The sequence below is a fragment of the Gadus morhua genome, chromosome 6 (genome assembly GCF_902167405.1).
Source record: "Gadus morhua chromosome 6, gadMor3.0, whole genome shotgun sequence".
Classification (NCBI taxonomy): Eukaryota; Metazoa; Chordata; class Actinopteri; order Gadiformes; family Gadidae; genus Gadus; species Gadus morhua.
The window spans coordinates 2,394,557-2,400,803 of record NC_044053.1 but is presented as its reverse complement, the minus strand read 5'-3'; positions in this window follow the sequence as shown (position 1 = coordinate 2,400,803).

The following is a 6,247-nucleotide window of genomic DNA, read 5'->3' as shown; positions in this document are numbered from 1 at the left end:
TGTTTTTGGCTTTAACTACTGTGTTGTGTTGACCGTTTGCATGATCGTTTCAGAACGAGGAGCTGAGAACTGGCATTCCATGATTCACTGCAATAAACGTTGTACCGGAATCACGACTGAACGAGTCTGAACGATTCTCCTTGGCGAACTGACCGACGCGAACTGAATCACGGAAAATAATCATGAAATCCATCACTAGGTGATTCCCCGACCGCCCGGAAAATCACATGCAAACTCTTGTCCTAACATGACGTCAATTTAACGTCGACCTTGACCTGACTAAATGTTTGGAGGTGCGTTTATTTTACCCTACAAATGAAATACATATATTATCCACATAACCAAGTGATATTGATTCAAAATGTTTCAGTGACTCACTGAGGTCATATAAGATCCCAGGGCGCTTATCCAAAGAGACGGGGCTTCCCCGGCGTCCTGGCCCAACCAGGCTCTTCAATCTGGCCCCCTAATCATCCTCCTGTATAATTGGCTGACTCATTAAATCCCTCACTCACCATCTCAAGCTGGTGTGTGGTGAGTGTTGAATGCCGTGCATTACAAACTGCCGTGCTACACACTGGTGGTGGTTAGTGAGGTCCCCCCTTCACTGTATAGCGTCTTTGAGGGTCTAGAAAAGCGCTTTATAAATTAAATCCATTATTATTATTAATATACAGTTGCGGTTTAGGATATGGGCTCGTCTGTCGTGATGTCGCCCAGACAGCGGTCCTGCGACGGGTTTATAAAATAAATTGTTTGTCTGCCGTTGACTTTACAATATTGGTATAATATATATATTTACATATAATCTAGTGTTCTATATCTAATAATATATATATTTATTTAACATTCAACCAAATCAGAGTTGTTCGGTGTTATGATACAACATCCATGTGACCAGGGTCTTCGACCGTGGTCCTCAAAATGTTTGGTGTGCTTTAAATGCATATTGAGCGTTTTACAAGATATTAGTGATTTCCTTCAAACTATCTGGGCCTGGTAAGCCCGAGGAATACAAAGTCAGAGATGGATTTGTTTCCTTGAGTTATTTGACTGCAAAAGGATCAGCAAGTCAAATGAGCTGGACGTACACAAATCTAGAAGACCTCCACGTCTCCTCCGCGCCCTCGCTTTGGGTACGGCCTTGGGGTTGTTTCAACCCACAAAAGAAAACAATAAGCCACCATAACAATGTTAATTATGCCACTTCATACTTGAGGGTATTCTTGGACTCCTGAAGTGATTTCTGAATCAAAATCAAATGATTTAGAAACAAGAAATACATGACAACAAATGATTCAACATGAATTGTGAACTCGTGGCTAGAGGCCACTGTGTGTCATCACATGTCCACCCCAGTTGGATTGGTCCCGTGGTTTCGTTGGTTAATCGCACCACTGCTGCTGTTTGCTCTTGCATTGCTACCCAAATGAAAAAGATAACAAGTGAAGGGATTTTTCAATTTCCTGGCACGCATTTCTCTGACTGAACTGGGGATTCAAACAAGAGCACCACGCTAGGCTAATATAATACTCAATACCACAAAGGCAATCGTTTTGGAACGCATGCACACTCGGACAGGCACACACATAAAAACAAAAATCTGTGCACACACACATACAGACACACAGTTACTTTACTTAACTGTGTGAGAGTGTGTGCGCGTGTGTGTTAGGCTGTCTGTGTGTGTGTGGTAGTCTCTAGCCTAGTCTGTAAACCAGACTCTGTCTCTAGGTTACATTGCAGTGGATCGCTAACTGGGTGACATCGTCATCATCACCATCATCATCATCATCATCATCATCCTCATCACCATCATCATCATCATCATCCTCATCATCATCCATCACACTCAAATAAACCTCAGAAGTCTTGAGCCCTCGACACTCAGGACGCAGACGGCTAGAGGACTGGAGGACAGACAGCGAGAGGCAGAGAACTAGAGGACTAGAGGCAGAGGACTAGAGGCAGAGGACTAGAGGCAGAGAACTAGAGGACTAGAGGCAGAGGACTAGAGGCAGAGGACTGGAGGACTAGAGGCAGAGGACAGGAGGACTAGAGGCAGAGGACTAGAGGACTAGAGGCAGAGAACTAGAGGACTAGAGGCAGAGGACTTGAGGCAGAGGACAGGAGGACTAGAGGCAGAGAACTAGAGGACTAGAGGCAGAGGACTAGAGGCAGAGGACTGGAGGACTAGAGGCAGAGGACTAGAGGCAGAGGACTGGAGGACTAGAGGCAGAGGACTAGAGGCAGAGGACTGGAGGACTAGAGGCAGAGGACTAGAGGCAGAGGACTAGAGGCAGAGGACTAGAGGCAGAGGACTGGAGGCAGAGGACTCGAGGACTAGAGGCAGAGGACCGCAGGACTCAGCCGACGGCGAGCGGCAGAAGGCGAGCGGCGGAGGGCGATGGCAGCGTTTGTTTCGGTGAGTACAGCCGGCGTAGAGCCAGCAGCCCTGAGATGCGCTGCACGTCCGTCTTCAGTACTGTTGTTGTCCTGTCTGTGGAGGGCAGACTGACAGAGGGCTGGGCGTCGTCGTGGTAACCATCTCCGGGCTCAAAGCCTTTTTTGACGTCCCTGCTTTCATGCTTTCGAAACTTTTATATGAGGACCAATAACTTTATTAAAGTTATTGGACCATGATGGATCGGTTTGAACCTGGTTTTGTGACTGATGATGTGAATGACACCACAACATAAATGGAGTGAGTTCATCAAAAGAGTGTGTTCTTAAATGAGTGTGTTCATAAGTGGAGTGTGTTCATAAGGGGCGTGTATCCCCATGTGTATGTTACTCAACAGGTCCGCCTAATTAGAGGAGAATGAGGTCTATGGGAGGAGGAGGCCTCTGGGAGCTGGCCTCGTTCAGGGGCCAATCAGGTCTCCATGTGGATCTGAATTTAGCGACTCTCTGGGGCTCACGTTCGCTCTCTCACTCACTGTATCACTCTCACTTTCCTCTCCCTCTCTGTCCCTCTCTCTCTCTCTCTCTCTCTCTCTCTCTCTCTCTCTCTCTCTCTCTCTCTCTCCCTCTCTCTCTCTCCCTCTCTGTCCCTCTCTCTCTCTCTCTCTCTCTCTGTGTCTCTCTCTCTCTCTCTCTCTCTCTCTCTCTCTCTCTCTCTCTCTCTCTCTCTCTCTCTCTCGCTCTCTCTCTCGCTCTCTCTCTCGCTCTCTCTCTCTCTATCTCCCCCAGCTGGTGACGTGCCAGCCCTGCACCCTGCTCCCGGCTCGTGGGCGGGTCTTCAGACCCCGTCTCGCGGCTCTCTCCCTGAACCTCGGCACCCCCGGCTCCGCCCACCGCGCTCCACGATTGGTCCACCGATACGCCGCTCAAACCAGACGTCACACCAGATGGGCCAGGTGGGTGTGACTCATTAAACCGGTCGGAGGACACTCACAGCTGAAAGGTCCTGGATTTGATTACCAAAGTCTTTGCTGTTGACAATTTGGCACCCTACTGCTGAATATAAGGCCAGGCAGCTTTAATTCCACTTTTCATACACGAGGCAGATTCAATGTGCTTCAAATAAAAACATTGTCATACAATAAAATGTAACACTTAAAAATAGAAAAAAAAAATAACACTTAAAAATAGATAAGTAAAACAAAACAAAGGCAAAGTAAAAAAATTGCATTGTAGAAAGTGCAATGTATTTAAGTTTTAGCAGAAAGCGAACAATAAAGTCTACATAATACCAAGAGAATGCATTATGACCCCTACTAGCGGATGTTTGGGGTATAGACGTAGTGACTGAGACCATTACGGTACCATTCAGGCCTGCTCTAAATGTACACCTGGTCCTTCCTCCCACAGCGCTCCACGACCCCAACCCCCAGAACACCGCGCTCTTCCTGGCCATAAGCCCGCAGGAAGTGTGGGTCCCGTGATCCTCACCCAGCTCAGGAGGCTCCTGACTCTGAGTCCTGCCCAGGAGCCTCGAGGGCCGCGACACAACCTGCTGTGAGGTCCAGCACAGCCACGTCAGGACTGGGGCGCAGTACCCGCCTTGACCACTGGGGGGCAGCGCCGACCACACTCATGACTAGACTCAGGAGGTAGCGCGGTTTGGCTGGTATCCGGAAGGTTGCTAGTTCGATCCCCTGCTCCTCCTAGTTGAGTGTCGAGGTGTCCCTGAGCAAGACACCTGACTGCTCCCAATGAGTTGGCTGTCGCCATGCGGGTGAATGTGAGGCAATATTGTAAGGCGCTTTGAGTGGCCGCTGGTTAGAAAAGCGCTGCATTAATGCAGTCAATTTACCATTTATGAGTCACGGCTTTCCCGAAACTCTGTATCTTTTAACACTGGCTTGATTCCAAAATTCATTATATTACTATTCACAATTCCTGCTGAATCTCCAGATGTGTTCCTCGGTCTCACTCGATGAAACTGTTGTAATATTGCTGAAACTGCTCGACAAGACTTAATTTGCCGCCGAAATGTGATACCACGCCGCCGTAGGCCTATATAAAAAAGTTATTGGCTAGTCTGAAGGGTTTGAATGGTCGTCATCAACATCACCGCACCTTTAATAAAATATAAGGTCAGAGGAGAGGAAGTGTTCTGTTGATGCACAACTCATACGTAACATCGCAGTGTCTTCTTTTTTCTTTGACTAATGTGATGGAGCAACAGGAAATAACAAGTGTAACACAGGATTCCTTTCTAAACGTTACGATATCTTCACTTTTAGATTACTTGCAAGTCGATTTTAATTGTCATTTTACATTTAAAAGAATTGTACCGCGTTAATGAATTATTAAGATGAAGTAGCCTAATGAGGAGAATGGACTCCTGTTCTGCACCCGGGACGCGGCCGTCTGGAGGCATAGCCTACACACTGCTTGTATTCTTCTGCTTCTTTTAGAAATAAATCAAATCATTTGGATAATGATGAATTGATTCGGATTTCCATACAGAATCAATGATCTGAACAAGATGAACAAAGAACTCAAGTTAAAATACTTCTGATGTAGAACTAGAGGACGGAGGCTATGCTGCTAATCCATCTGGCTTGGCCACTCCCACGTGCGATGTCACTTTAAGAGGGACTTAAGAAAGTAATGATTTAATAATGACTAATCAACATCCCACTTGGTGGTACAATACTTAATTATGCGGCGTTTGCTCCAGGCTGTTCGTTGTAAGCCCGTATAAACTCTGCTGGGTCCAGAAGTCTTAAGTGACTGGCTGTTGTTGGAGATTACCCCCTGCCGAGTCCAGACACCAGCCTGACAGCGGTGCTGGAACGCAGCCTTCAAACAGCGAGTTGAGCCCGGCTTATTTATTTTAATTTCAATTTTAGGCAAACATACTCAAATTAAACCGACATTGCATTTAGGCATGTTTATAGAAGTAGTTAATAAGCCACTTTGAAGACTATGGCTATACTTGTAGCCTACTATATAATATATTATTTTGTCTCATTCAGGTACTAACTGTAGGCCTACCGATAGTTATCCATCGCTTCCCTGAGCACTTTATAAGAGCAGGTCTTACGGAATGCATTAGAATTGGCTTATCAGTCCAGGTTAAGACCGCTGGACGCCACGGGGGGGGGGGGGGGGGGGGGGGGGGGGGGGGGGGGGGGGGTATAACACACACACACACACACACACACACACACACACACACACACACACACACACACACACACACACACACACACACACACACACACACACACACACACACACACACACACACACACACACACACACACGCATAAACACATGCACACACACAATCTCAAGCTTTACACGCACAATAACACATGAACAATAACACACGCATAAACACACACACCCACACACACACACACACACACACACACACACACACACACACACACACACACACACACACACACACACATGCACAATAACATACACATACTTTCGCAATAACACACACATACTTTCGCAATAACACACACACACACACACACACACACACACACACACACACACACACACACACACACACACACACACACACACACACACACACACACACACACACACACAGAGACACGAATATAAACACACGCACGCGCGCACACACGCACCCGGTAGATTTTGCTTGCGGTGCCCCAAAGGTTTTAGTGTAAGCTAGTCTGAAGTCATCAGTCAGACTCCGCGGGGCGCTCATCATCTTCTGAAGTATCCCACTGTTTTAATTTAGTTAATTAGTTAATGTATAGTCCATGTGAGTGTTGGGAGAATACGAGACCCTTCAAATATAAAGTTG